General features: G+C 40.7%; 1 non-coding gene across 1 annotated transcript; it reads left to right on the plus strand.

Moving 5' to 3' along the window:
• Window positions 1-15,230: 15,230 nt before the first annotated feature.
• On the plus strand, window positions 15,231-15,337 carry LOC113736112 (small nucleolar RNA R71). The gene has a single exon (XR_003459605.2). It is a non-coding gene; the product is annotated as a small nucleolar RNA R71 (small nucleolar RNA).
• Window positions 15,338-15,539: the final 202 nt, after the last annotated feature.

Here is a 15,539-nt window from a genome sequence, read left to right on the forward strand (position 1 = left end):
AAAGGCTGATTTCCGAAGCCAGAATAAAGAATTATTTGACTCTATGATGGGAGAAATTCGCCAAGTGCTGAATTCATATTTTGAGCAACTTACTCATGTGTCAACCAATGGTGGTAAAGATGTTCCTTCTAGTCCGCCATTGATTGAAGAAATATCTACGAATGCTGGCAATGAACTTGAGATTGAAAACCTTGAAGTCCCATCTACACAAGTTAGTTGTCTTGAGCTAGTTGAGAAGGAAGACAAGGGGAAAAGTGCGCTGACTTTGGGAAACAATGCGAGGGCTTATTTTTCTAACGAACTTACCTTTGTTATGTTTAGCTTTTCTTCTTTTATACAGGTTAAGCAAGGAGAGATTGAGTTGATCATGGCATGTTCTATCCCTATATCCATTGGCGAATATCAGAATTTTCATGGAGTTTGCATCTTAAGTGTTGTATCCCTTTACTATCCATTGATATACAACTTCACCCATGAGCCTGCTTTACTTGTTGGGAGGAGTAATGAAGTTTCAAAGGGAGTCCTTGCACTTAAATTTTGTCCTTTGCCTCCTTACCATTTTGCACCAAGTGTCCCAAGTGATGATCAATCTAATGAAGTCGATCATGTTCAAAGTGTTGTTCAGTTTCTCAGTTGCATTATGGAGGATCCAAGAAGATGTGAGCTTGCTGCCAATGTACCATACATTTTACCTTGCATCATGGAACCGAAGCTATATGCGTTATCTTCGAGGAGTCGTTGGAGTAAAGCCTTGAGTTTTCCATGGCTGATTGTGAGCATTTTCAAGCTGACCAAGAGACATGTGCACCAAATTATAATAATCATGACGTATGCAAGTATCATTCATTCTAAGAGAGCCAATATGTGGAGATTTGAGGTTTCATCCTACCAACTCTTGTTAGTACCATTCATTTCCAACCACGATTTGAGGACAAATCTTTTTCAAGAGGAGGGGAATGATATGAAATATGGGCCGCTTATGGGCCATGTTTCGGGCTGCAAGAGAATGAATCTTTTAGTAATAGTTTAGTAGTTTATTTTTCAGATTTCTATTTTATTTGGTAGGAATAAGTTCGGTCCAAGACCTCATGTTGAGTTGGATCCGATTTATAGAGTCTAGACTCACTATTACTTAAGTTGGTGAATTAGCTTTTATTGGGTTATGTTGGGCCAGCTTTATAAGCTGACCATTAGTTAGCCTTAATTGTGATTGTGATTGGAGAGTCATTAGTTAGTTCTTTTTCCTTACTAGATTAGGGTTTTACTTGTAGCCTATATAAGGCACCACATTATGTCATTAAAAGGGGGACACTTTTATGATAAAAATATTGAGAGAGTTTTCTCCATAGCTTTCGAGCAAACCTTGAACAACTTAGAGTTATACTCTAGTGTTCTTGTTCGGCTTATCAATTCAATAATCGCACTTGAATTGTGGCGCCTTCTACACTTGCCTGAGGTTCGCTAATTCGTTTGATTACGGGTTGAGATAATATCAACAAGTTCGTAGTCACGGGGATTAGAGGGGTCGTAGGGTTTCCGCTGCTACCGTTCTTGCGTTCGAAGTCAAATCCAACAAGTGATCTTGGGTCGCGAATCTCCTCACCAACGAGATTCGTATCACCCATTGTGACAGTGAAAGGCTTGACATATTCAAAGGAAATGCCTTGTGCAGACACCAGCTTGTGATAGATGTAGCTGTCACTGCTACCTATATCCACCAAAATGTTGACAGGTTCCCCTGCCATCTGTCCTTGCAACAAGATAGTACTTCGCCTGAGTGAGTCTGATAGAGCATTAAGTGAAATTTCAATTGGTTCCCCTGGATTTCCAGTCAGCTCATCCTGTTCCCCTTGAGCATCCTGGAATTCAATGTCCTCCTCTTCTTCATACAACATAAGGTTCAAGTGCTTTATTCTGCACTGATGTCCTACCCCAAATTTCTTCCCACACTTGAAACACAATCCATTACTCTTTCTGAACTGTAGTTCCTGAGGGGATAGTCTCTTAAATTCTGGACTCTTGTCTGAATTTTTGGGAACTACCCTAGGTATGTTATTTTGTGGTAACTTGTAAGTACTGATCCCTCCATTGGCAGAGGTTGGATGCCTGTACATCCCAAACTTTGGTTCAGCCATCACCTTGTTCCCATCCTTGATTGTCCTTCCTTGTAACCTGATGATATGAAATATGGGCCGCTTATGGGCCATGTTTCGGGCTGCAAGAGAATGAATCTTTTAGTAATAGTTTAGTAGTTTATTTTTCAGATTTCTATTTTATTTGGTAGGAATAAGTTCGGTCCAAGACCTCATGTTGAGTTGGATCCGATTTATAGAGTCTAGACTCACTATTACTTAAGTTGGTGAATTAGCTTTTATTGGGTTATGTTGGGCCAGCTTTATAACTCTAGTGTTCAAGGTTTGCTCGAAAGCTATGGAGAAAACTCTCTCAATATTTTTATCATAAAAGTGTCCCCCTTTTAATGACATAATGTGGTGCCTTATATAGGCTACAAGTAAAACCCTAATCTAGTAAGGAAAAAGAACTAACTAATGACTCTCCAATCACAATCACAATTAAGGCTAACTAATGGTCAGCTTATAAAGCTGGCCCAACATAACCCAATAAAAGCTAATTCACCAACTTAAGTAATAGTGAGTCTAGACTCTATAAATCGGATCCAACTCAACATGAGGTCTTGGACCGAACTTATTCCTACCAAATAAAATAGAAATCTGAAAAAATAAACTACTAAACTATTACTAAAAGATTCATTCTCTTGCAGCCCGAAACATGGCCCATAAGCGGCCCATATTTCATATCACCTGACAGCCTGTTCCTGCAAATGAGCTATCTCCATAACTCCAGAAAGAGTATTTGGCTTGAGCATTCTCACCATAGGTTTAATCTCCTCCTTGAGACCACTGGAGAAACTTGAAATGAAGTATTCTTCACTAAGGCTTGGATTCTGAATTAGCATCAATGTCTTTAACTCCTCAAATTTTTCCTAGTAGACCTTTACTGTACTCATCTGCTGCAGTTTATTGAATTCCTCTACAATATCTCTACAGCATGATCCTTTGAATCTCTGACAGAGCAGCTCCTTAAAATCCCCCCATGTTAGCCTTGGTTTTTCTAATTTGACTCCCTGGAACCAATTATCAGCTCTACCTTCTAAAAACATCTCCACTACCAGCAATTTATGTTCCTCGGTTACCTTATTTAGTAGGAAGTACTTGTTACATTTTCTGATCCATTCCCTAGGATTTTTCCCACTAAACATATGTAACTCAATTTTTGGAGGATTATAGCCAGGGATCTTACCCAAGAACTCGCAACTTCTAGCTTCCTCATCTGCTCCCAAGTTCAGCCTCTGGTGAATGGGAGGTGTGGATAGTAAGGGTGTACGATCTCTGCCAGCTTTGCTTTCTTCTTCTACACTCTTCTCCCTGCTCAGTAGTGTCTTCATCATTGAACTAAGTGCCTCAAACTTCTAATCCATACCTAGCGTGATCGTATCCAATCTCTTGTCCCTGCCTGCCATTTCTTCCTTTACTTGCAGCTATATATTCTTCATATCCTCCATGACTTCCTGCAACTTGAGTTCCTGCTTCCGGAGATGATCTTCTAAGGTTTTGAAGCGTGTGCTCTCTGCCATTGGTTGATCTCTAAGCTGCCGAAGGATCGTCCTCCCAAAGTAGAATTGAGAAGGAGACGTGACCAGCAGATTCAAGAGAGATTTGAATGAAGAAGGAAAGAACAGAAAGGGAGGGAAGAGGTGAGAGAGAGAGAGAGAGAGAGGAAATAAGAATTTGGGAGAAAAATTGTGATTGTATTTCTTGTTGTCCAATCCATTACATTGTCTTGGATTTATACAACTTCAATGATGGATTCGAATCCAATTGACACAGAATTTCTGTGTAATGACTGATGTTAACAAATTTAGTTATAACTAACTTTTAACAGTTTTTGGCTCCATAAGCTAATTACACTAACACCCCTAAAACCTTTGCTCCAATTGCAATTACGTCCCTACTCCTGACATATTGGTGTTTGTTTGCTGTTCTCATACTTGAGGGCAAGCATGATTTAAGTGTGGAGGGAATTGATAAGTTACGATTTTATCATTTATTTTATTATTAATTTTCCCTATTACCTGTCCCAATGTGGATTAATTATTAGATTCTACTCACTTTTGAAAATTTGCACTTATTACTGGGAGTAGAACAAAAATACCATAACAAGTGCCAATTTGGCAGTCATCGGGAAAGAGTTCAAGTAGCAGGCATCCAAGGACATTTTAGAGGCATACACTCGAAAAGCACCAGAAAATTAGAACAAAAGTGAACTTAAAAAGAAACAAATAACTGACGCTAGTCCCCGGCAACGGCACAAAAAATTGACAGGTTGTCGAGCCTGTACAATAATAAAAACCTGCTCAATTAAAGTTAATTTTTGTAATAATGGTAAGCAGGATCGAATCCACAGGAATTAGGTTTAACTGTTTCTTTTCAAATCCACAGTAACCAGGGGGTATTTTTGTGTAGAAAGTGACAATCAAATAAATTCAAATAAAATCCAAGAAACTAATAAAAACTAAATAACAATTCACTAAAATCAAATGAATGATAACTAAGATTCTAGCCAAGAAATAACTTCAGTAAAGGTTCACCTAATTGATCATCGATACAAAGACAATTTCAATTATTTACTAATAAATAGGTTCTAACTGCCAAACAAGTTATGACAGTCAACCCCTCCTTACTGTGATATGAAATATGGGCCGCTTATGGGCCATGTTTCGGGCTGCAAGAGAATGAATCTTTTAGTAATAGTTTAGTAGTTTATTTTTCAGATTTCTATTTTATTTGGTAGGAATAAGTTCGGTCCAAGACCTCATGTTGAGTTGGATCCGATTTATAGAGTCTAGACTCACTATTACTTAATAGTGAGTCTAGACTCTATAAATCGGATCCAACTCAACATGAGGTCTTGGACCGAACTTATTCCTACCAAATAAAATAGAAATCTGAAAAATAAACTACTAAACTATTACTAAAAGATTCATTCTCTTGCAGCCCGAAACATGGCCCATAAGCGGCCCATATTTCATGATACCAGCTGATACGAATCTCGTTGGTGAGGAGATTCGCGACCCAAGATCACTTGTTGGATTTGACTTCGAACGCAAGAACGGTAGCAGCGGAAACCCTACGACCCCTCTAATCCCCGTGACTACGAACTTGTTGATATTATCTCAACCCGTAATCAAACGAATTAGCGAACCTCAGGCAAGTGTAGAAGGCGCCACAATTCAAGTGCGATTATTGAATTGATAAGCCGAACAAGAACACTAGAGTATAACTCTAAGTTGTTCAAGGTTTGCTCGAAAGCTATGGAGAAAACTCTCTCAATATTTTTATCATAAAAGTGTCCCCCTTTTAATGACATAATGTGGTGCCTTATATAGGCTACAAGTAAAACCCTAATCTAGTAAGGAAAAAGAACTAACTAATGACTCTCCAATCACAATCACAATTAAGGCTAACTAATGGTCAGCTTATAAAGCTGGCCCAACATAACCCAATAAAAGCTAATTCACCAACTTAAGTAATAGTGAGTCTAGACTCTATAAATCGGATCCAACTCAACATGAGGTCTTGGACCGAACTTATTCCTACCAAATAAAATAGAAATCTGAAAAATAAACTACTAAACTATTACTAAAAGATTCATTCTCTTGCAGCCCGAAACATGGCCCATAAGCGGCCCATATTTCATATCAATGGGGATGGAAGCTTGGTAACCAGTGGAGCTCAGTGTCCAAAGGTCTTGTGGAATGTTCAGAATAATAAGTTTTGCTTTGACCTCAGGATTATGGAATTAGGTGATTGGGATATTATTTTGGGGGTAGATTGGATGCACAATTACAGCCCCATCACTTTCGATTTTCATCAACTAAAAATCTCCATGTTCCATCAAGGAGAGGTGGTCACATTGCATGGAGTAGTTAATGATGCAACCATGGAACTTATTAGGAGGAAGGATCTCAGAGGCTTTTTGCAGGAGAGAGAATGTGTTGTGCTATTTCAGCACGAAATGAAGAGCAGGACACAGGGAAGCAAGGAGTTCCAGAATCAATTACTACAGTTTTGCAGCAATTTTCAGTAGTATTTTAGGAGCCTACTCAGTTGCCTCCTAACAGGCCATTGGACCATCAGATTCCCCTAAAGCTAGGAGCACAAGCCTTTAAAATGAAACCATATATGATATGAAATATGGGCCGCTTATGGGCCATGTTTCGGGCTGCAAGAGAATGAATCTTTTAGTAATAGTTTAGTAGTTTATTTTTCAGATTTCTATTTTATTTGGTAGGAATAAGTTCGGTCCAAGACCTCATGTTGAGTTGGATCCGATTTATAGAGTCTAGACTCACTATTACTTAAGTTGGTGAATTAGCTTTTATTGGGTTATGTTGGGCCAGCTTTATAAGCTGACCATTAGTTAGCCTTAATTGTGATTGTGATTGGAGAGTCATTAGTTAGTTCTTTTTCCTTACTAGATTAGGGTTTTACTTGTAGCCTATATAAGGCACCACATTATGTCATTAAAAGGGGGACACTTTTATGATAAAAATATTGAGAGAGTTTTCTCCATAGCTTTCGAGCAAACCTTGAACAACTTAGAGTTATACTCTAGTGTTCTTGTTCGGCTTATCAATTCAATAATCGCACTTGAATTGTGGCGCCTTCTACACTTGCCTGAGGTTCGCTAATTCGTTTGATTACGGGTTGAGATAATATCAACAAGTTCGTAGTCACGGGGATTAGAGGGGTCGTAGGGTTTCCGCTGCTACCGTTCTTGCGTTCGAAGTCAAATCCAACAAGTGATCTTGGGTCGCGAATCTCCTCACCAACGAGATTCGTATCAGCTGGCATCAGAGCTAGCTTGTTGGTAACATCGTTATCCCTCTTTTCGTGTCTTAATTCATATCTGTCTCGGTAGCTCAAAAAATAAACTACTAAACTATTACTAAAAGATTCATTCTCTTGCAGCCCGAAACATGGCCCATAAGCGGCCCATATTTCATATCAATATAGATACCCTCACTCACAGAAAGCAAAGATTGAAAAACAAATAGCAGATATGCTGAAGTCTGGAATCATCAAGCCAAACAATAGTCCTTATGCTTCACCTGTGCTGTTGGTCAAGAAAAAGGATAACACTTGGCGTTTTTGTGTGAATTACAGGCATCTCAATGACCTGACGGTCAACGACAGGTATCCTATCCCCATCATTAATGAGCTGCTGGATGAGCTCTATGGAGCCAAGTTCTTCTCCAAAATTGACCTCAGATCAGGGTACCACCAGATCAGGGTTAAGATGGCAGATACACACAAAACAGCCTTTTAGACTCATCAAGGACACTATGAGTCCCTAGTGATGCCCTTTCGGCTCACGAATGCACCAGCAACATTCCAAGCATTGATGAATTAGGTTTTTGAGCCATTCTTGAGAAAGTTTGTTCTGGTCTTCTTTGATGACATTTTGGTCTGCAGTGCTACCCTGGATCTTCATAAAGAGCACTTAAAACAAGTACTGGAGATGCTTCAACATAACTGATTATATGCCAAATTATCCAAGTGCTCTTTTGACCAGCAAGAAGTGGAGTATTTGAGGCATGTAGTGTCCAGTACAGGAGTGAGTATAGACATGAGCAAGGTGGAGTGCATACGGTCATGGCCTATTCCTAAAAATATTAAAGAACTCAGAGGATTCCTAGGCCTCACAAGCTACTACAGACGTTTCATAAAAGGCTATGGAATAATCAGTAAGCCATTAACAAATCTGCTAAAGAAGGATGCCTATGCATGGAATGCAGAATCTTACAAGGCTTTCAATTGTCTTAAGCAGGCCATAAGTAGTGCTCCAGTGCTAAGACTGCCCAACTTTGGTATTCCCTTTGTGGTGGAAACTGATGCAAGTGGGCAGGGCATGGGAGCTGTACTCTTACAGGAGGGTCATCCCATAGCATTCATCAGTAAAGCATTCTCCCTCAAGAACATAGGGTTATCTGTCTATGAGAAGGAACTGATGGCATTGGTGTTTGCAGTGACTAAGTGGAAGCATTATCTAGTAGGGAACCATTTCATCATCAGGACAGATCACAAGTCATTGAAATTTTTGCTAGAACAAAGACTGACCACTATTGCTCAGTATAAATGGTTGACAAAGCTGTTAGGCTTGAATTATGAGATTCAGTATAAGAAAGGTTCAGAAAACACTGTTGCTGATGTCTTATCTAGAAGGACCATGATGGAATTGCAACTTGAACCACAGCAGTTGATGGCCATTACTGGGGTTCAACCTCTATGAATGCAAGAGTTGTAGGACAGTTACTTTGAAGACACACAGTGCAGAGAACTAATGAGTCAACTACTGCTGGATCCTACACCACAGGACTCTGATTTTCAGCTCAATCAAGGGATACTCAGGTATAAAGGGAAGCTGTTTGTAGGGAATAGCAGGGGAGTTAAACAGAAAATAATCAAAGCTCTGCATGAATCCCCTATTGGAGGGCATTCTTGCCAGAGAGCATGTATACAGAGGGTGCAAAGCATATTTCACTGGCCAGGGATGAAGAAAGAGATCATACAGTTCATACAGGAATGTGAAGTCTGTCAAAGGAACAAAAGTGAAAGGGTTCCATATCCAGGATTACTGCAACCACTACTAATTCCTACCCAAGCTTGGTCGCAAATCACTATGGACTTTGTTGAAAAGCTATCTTGCTCTAGGGGATTTGACACTATTCTGGTGGCCATAGATAAACTGACAAAGTTTGGCCACTTCATGCTACTTTCTCACCTATTCTCAGCTGCTTAAGTGGCACGGGTCTTCCTAGATCATGTCTACAAACTCCATGGGTTACCAGAATCCATTATAACAGACAGAGACAAAGTATTCACCAGTAAATTTTGGCAGGAGTTATTTAGGATGGCTGGTACTTAGTTGCACTATAGTTCTTCCTACCATCCTGAGACTGATGGTCAGAGTAAGAAGTTAAATCAATGTTTGGAGACTTATCTGAGATGTATGACCAGTGAGAGTCCAACTTAGTGGAGTCATTGGCTCAGCTCAGTAGAACTTTGGTATAATACTGCATATCACACTAGCTTAGGGGTGTCTCCATTTGAGGCTTTATACAGTTACAAGCCCCTGTCATTACCTATGGGCCCCTACCATGACACAATAATCCCAGCAGTGCACAACATGCTGCAAACCAGAGCGCAAATGCTTCAGAGAATCAAAGAGCATCTGCATCAGGCTCAGAATAGGATGAAGTTGTTTGCTGACAAACATAGAACAGAAAGGGAATTTGAGGTGGGGGATTGGGTCTTCCTGAAGTTGCAGCCTTATAGGCAGCAGACTGTGGTACTCAGGAAAAATCTCAAGCTAACTGCAAAATTTTTTGGACCTTTTCAAATTATGGAGAAGATCAGTGCTGTGGCATACAAGCTCAGACTCCTACCTAGATCTAGAATACATCCAATTTTTCACGTTTCTCTTCTTAAGCCTAAGTTGGGACCCCATCAGGTTACTACTTGTACACTACCAGAGTTTAATTGCCAAGACCAGTGCCTCCTACAACCTGCAGCAGTCTTGAAAAGGAGGGTAATCATGCCAAATGCTGGCCCTTGGTCCAGTATCTCATCAAATGGCATCAGCTAGGTGAGGAAGAAGCGTCATGGGAAGATCAATCGTTTATTAGTAGTCAATTTCCTCAGTTTCAGCCTTGAGGACAAGGCTGCTTTCAAGAGTGAAGTAATGTCAGGAGCAGGGACGTAATTGCAATTGGAGTAAAGGTTTTAGGGGTGTTAGTGTAATTAGCTTATGGAGCCAAAAACTGTTAAAAGTTAGTTATAACTGAATTTGTTAACATCAGTTCATCGCACGGAAATTCTGTGTCAATTGGATTCGGATCCATCATTGGAGTTGTATAAATCCAAGACAATGTAATGGATTGGACAACAAGAAACACAATCACAAATTTTCTCCCAAATTCTTATTTCCCCTATCTCTCTCTCTCTCACCTCTTCCCTCCTTTTCGATTCTTTCCTTCTACATTCAAATCTCTCCTGAATATGCTGGTCACGTCTCCTTCTCAATTCTACTTTGGGAGAGCCTGACACAATATTTGACAATGGCTACTGCTCCATCTACCAAATTGCCAAGATACCAAGAAAAATATATATCAAGCATCAGTGATCAAAATCTAAGAAACATCACCCCGGTTAGCTCTTAAACCACAAACTCCTCCAATTTCAGGCTTACTAATCTAAGAAAAAGGAATGGTCACTCAGCATTACCAGCATATGGTCCAATTATTAACCAAAATCTCAACATTAAATTCACAAATCGGTAAGCTAACTTTTTCACACACTAATACAACCTTCACTTTTTTATCACACCTTTCTGTAATTTTTTCTCTTTTTTTTTAATAGGAACAAAAGACTTAGTCTCTAGCCATCAGAGTCTTTTGATGCGAGTTCCAACATTTGTCAAATGAAAGAGCCCGATTACTCAGCTCTTATCGCCACGCGACCACGTACTCATAGCATTTACTACTTTTTTACGCGAGAATCGACACTTTTAGTGAAGATCCCTGGTTATTCGGTAGTAACAACTAGTGTAGTACAGTCAACCCTTATTTACAACTAGAGAACACTATAACTCAAATTAACACAAAAATCAAAGGAAAAAAAATTGCTCCAGCTAGCCTCATTTTTCAAACATGGAGAACTCAAATTAAACTGGACCAATTCACGTGAAAATGCCAACAACCATTCCCTATACCTAGGGAAGTTAACCAAAAATTATAAAAGTCACACAGTCATCGATATTCACCAAAGAGATAGTTTTGGACTCAACCACATCCACTTGATACACTTTCAACCCTAAACTAGAAACACTAGTACCCTATATGAACGCCCCCATACCTAAATTCGAAATTATCTCCAATGGAGATTAAAAAGCAAGTAAAGCGAAGAGGACAACGAAACTTCCCTAGCAAGTGGCTAAGGGGTAGGCGGGAACGGTGCAGGAAAACCGATATGATGGAAGTACGCGGCCAAGTTCTGAATCTGGCCTCGCAAGTGGCGCCACTCAACGTCTAATGCTATCGGCGGAGAAGGAGCAAAGGAAGAGGGTCCAACAGTATCCTCGGCTGATCTAGGAACTGAAAGAGAGCCTGCTCGGGGAGAGGGGCGTCGACCGAGAGCCTGAATGGGTCTCGGGAGACTAAATCGGTAGAAACCATCGATGTACTCCGACAAATATAGAAACCAGCAGTCCAGGTAAGGTAACAATGCTCAAAGCAATAGGCACTCAAACAGCACAAAGTATCGTTCAATTTGTCTAAGGAATGGCTCAATGAATATCCCAAACAAATCAACATGCAGTCGATAGGCAGATGACCACAAGAAAGCAATTAAATTCAACCAAGGTCAACAGGCAAATCAACTGTCAGAGGTGTCTCCCAATTCAATAGACAATTGCAAAATTATCCCGCCCAAAATCTCAACACATGTCGCCAAGTGGATAGTTAATTTCTCAATTCAAAATCGGTAATTCCAACAATAGCAGTGTAGAAATTGGATAGTAACAACGCAATAAAAACACTTAACTTTCAACCAAACAGTCACCCAAATAGCAACTTAAGTCAGCAGCTAATTTGTCACCGACCAATCAATTAAATTCTACCAACGTCAACGAGTAAATTCAAGTGCCACCGTGTCACCCAATATAGTAGTCAAATGTAGAAGTTATGCACCCAAAATGTCAACAAAGTGAAACCAACAAGCAGAATACTTTCCAAACTTAACTTAAATCCAGTCAACTACTAAGGCAGCAAAACAACCCCCAAAGCAGTGCAAATAGCAACCCCAACAATTCGATATAAAGAGGTGGCAAAATAAATCACGACGAGGCCCAAAACGCGATTGCAAAAATACTACTGCAAAAGTTTGCTAGGGAATTTAGACAGATAAATACCGTCACACCGTCTATAAGCAACAGTTCCAGGTAATGTTTAGACAGCGAAAATAGATGGCAGCGACGGGAAACAAGGGATTGGTAGGGTGGTGGCCGTGCGTTTGTTCACGAGGCAATTGGGATGCACATCGTTCTACCGGCATCTACGATTGCGGTTGATGTGCGAGGAAATAGGTGTTGATGGCTCTCTGGGGCAGTGAAAGGGGCTCAGACTGAGTGCTGAAGAAAAAGGAGCGCAGCTACGAAGAGAGAGGGCGAGGAGTAAAGCGCGACGTGGCCGCGCGATGGTTACTGCGATGTGCGCCCGAAGAGGGTGGCGGATAGGGAGACGCGTGAGCTGTGGGATTGGAGAGGCTGAGGCGTGCTATGGTGGGCTAGCAGTGGCGTGCAGTTAGCGGCTAGCAGTGGCGCGCGGTTAGCGGCTAGCGCGTGGTGTGCAACGGGAGCCGAGCGTCAACAAAGTGAATGTCGATGGCTACGCTAGGTAGCCGCACGCGTGGGTGGCGTGGCCGTGCTCTGGTGGCCACGCTAGGGGGAGAGAGGACAGCGAGAGATGTCGGAGGAATGGGTTGAGCGATGTTGGGCTGCAGCGGTGGATCGAAGAGAGAGAGACGCGAGAAGCGGCGGCGGCGACTTGTGGGTTTCAGCCAAGAAAAGAGAAACAGGGGAGAAGAAGGACAGAAAAGAGGAAGAAAGAAAAGGAAAGGAACAAAGAAAGAAAAGAAAGAAAGAGAAAGAAAGAAAAAGAGAAACATAAAAATAAAATGGTTTTTTGGTTTTTTTTTCTTTTATATCTTTTCGAATTTAAATTTTAAAAATCCAAATTCTGAAAATCAAAGGTTACGGCTAATCGAAAGATTTTTTTTAAAAATTTTTTTGACATTTTTTTTTCAATATTATAAATAGAATTTATTTTCAAAATTCAAAATTAGAGATTAACAGGAAGTCAAAAATTTTTCTCGAGGTTCGAATACTTACCTTTCCTGCGACCGTGACGCCAGCGCGTCAAAAAGACAAGAACCCTTCTGATAAAAAGCTCTTTAGGTGACTTGACGCGGGCACGTCATGTAGGTAAGAACCCTTCTGACGATGAACTCTTTGGATGACTTGACGCGGGCACGTCATGAGGGCAGAAACCTTTTTAACCAAGCGCCAGGAAGTCGAAATGTGCCACGCACCTAGTTGACGCTGGCGCGTCAAGTCAGGGAGATACCTGTGAAACATAAAAAATGAAAATTGAAACCCGAAATCAATCAAACATAAGGAAAACATATTTAAGCTACCAATTAAAACTGAACAAACAACTAAAAAGAAATTGGATTGCCTCCCGATAAGCGTCTTTCTTTAATGTTTTTGGCTAGACATTGAACACCACTCTTCAATCTGGATGTAATTCAATTTTCCTTGTAATCAGTGGTTTTCCTCCGGGATCCAAATAGCCATTGAGTGCAATCTTTTTCCTTAATTTTCTACTCCATTTCATCTTATAAATTACTTTCATCCCCTGATACTCGTTCGCAGCAACTTTGAATTTATCCCTACAAGCAAACTCAGAAAATTCTTGCATAAAGAAATTAATAGCATGAATAGCAAACACAGAGTGAGAATTAACAGGAAGTTCCATTGTATTAAAAATATTAAAGTGGACTATATCTCCATCGAATTCCATAGACAAGATACCCTTATGAACATCAATTTTTGTCTCGGCTGTACTAAAAAATGGTCTAGCTAAAAGCAAAGGCGAGGATCGGAAAAATGGTCATCATCCATGTCAAGTACATAAAAGTCAACTGGGAATATCAATTCATTAACTTTAACCAGCACATTCTGAACCAACTCATCAGGGTATGCATTTGTTCGGTCAGCTAATTGAATTATTATCTCAATTTCTTTTAATGGACCTAGGTTCAGAAAAACATAAATAGATTTAGGCATTACGTTGATTGATGCTTTTAAGTCTAGCATGGTATTCCTAATCAAAGTATTACCTATCCTACATGGGACAGTAAACCTACCTGGATCCCCGCACTTCGGTGGGAGCTTCTTCTGCAAGACTGCGGACACGTTCTCCCCTACAACGACCCTTTCATCTCCCCTCAGCCGCCTTCGATTGACATATAGATCCCTCAAAAACTTTGCGTCTTCGGCACTTATTTGATTGCGTCTAAGAGGGGGATATTGATCTCTTCCTTGCGGAACACCTCCAAGATCTCCTTCTCCTTATCTTGTTTTCTCGGTTTCTCCAACTTGCTAGGAAAGGGAGGTGGGTTAGTCTTAACTACAATGACTGTGTCGGGAAGTACCTTTGGATTTGTGCCACTGCTGTCCTCCTTTTCAAGCTCGTTCTCGATTTTTTGCTCATCCTTGTTCTTTGAAATCATGAATTCTGGTCCCTGAATTTCCTTCCCGCTCCTTAAAGTCATCACACTCACGTTCTTCGGGTTCACTTCAGGTTGAGATGGCAATTTGCCCTGGACTTGGAATTCTAGACGGTTAATTGCTATCGCCATTTGACTCATCTGACTTTGCATGACTTGCATCTGTCCCAGTTGATTCCTCATGCTTTGTAGGTCAGAATTCATCTTTTGTTGATTAACAATCAATTGCTCAATCATTTCTTTCATAAACGGACTTGAGTTTGAAGAAGGTGGTGGCGGGTGAGGCTGATACTGCTGGTGATGCCCCTGCTTCCTATTTGGCGCAAAATTGGGCTGCCTATTTCCTCTATAACTAAAGTTGGGGTGATCTCTCCAACCCGAGTTATATATACTCGAGTACGGGCCATAGACCTTTCTTGGCGCGGGCACGTGACCAGTCATGTTTACTTGCTCTGTCCTTTTCTCTTGAATCATTGGCACATCTCCGTAGAATGACCCATACTAGTGCAAATCCCGCACACCTTGGCTTGAGATGCATTTCCTACAGCCAGTTGTCTAACAAAAGAAGTCAACTTAGTCAATTGCTGCTAGATAGAGGATGTCTCTACCTCATTCACCTTGCGTATCGGGACATCCTCCCTCGTACCAAATTGTTGCGAATTCTCAGCCATTCTTTCAATTAGCTCCTATGCTTCTCGAGGGGTCTTGTTCACCAATGCCCCTTCACTTGCAGCATTAATTATGCTCCCGTCTCTGAAAAGTAGTCTTTCGTAAAAATATTGTATGAGCAATTGCTCACTTATTTGGTGTTGGGGGCACTTGATGCACAACTTCTTGAATCGCTTCCAGTAATCATAAAGCGACTCCCCTGGGTGCTGCTTGATACTACAGATCTCCTTTCTTAGAATTGCAGCTCGAGACATGAGAAAATACTTGTCTAAGAATTTTTTCTTCAACTGATCCCACGTGGTGATACTACCTGGTGGTAGGTAGTACAACCAGTCTTTAGCAAAGTCCTTCAAAAAGAAGGGGAATGCTCTCATTTTTATCTATTCTTCTGTGATTCCAGGGGCCTCATACTGTTGCACACGACATCAAACTCTTGCAAGT

Source organism: Coffea arabica, chromosome 3e (assembly GCF_036785885.1).
Source record: "Coffea arabica cultivar ET-39 chromosome 3e, Coffea Arabica ET-39 HiFi, whole genome shotgun sequence".
In the NCBI taxonomy this organism is placed as follows: domain Eukaryota; kingdom Viridiplantae; phylum Streptophyta; class Magnoliopsida; order Gentianales; family Rubiaceae; genus Coffea; species Coffea arabica.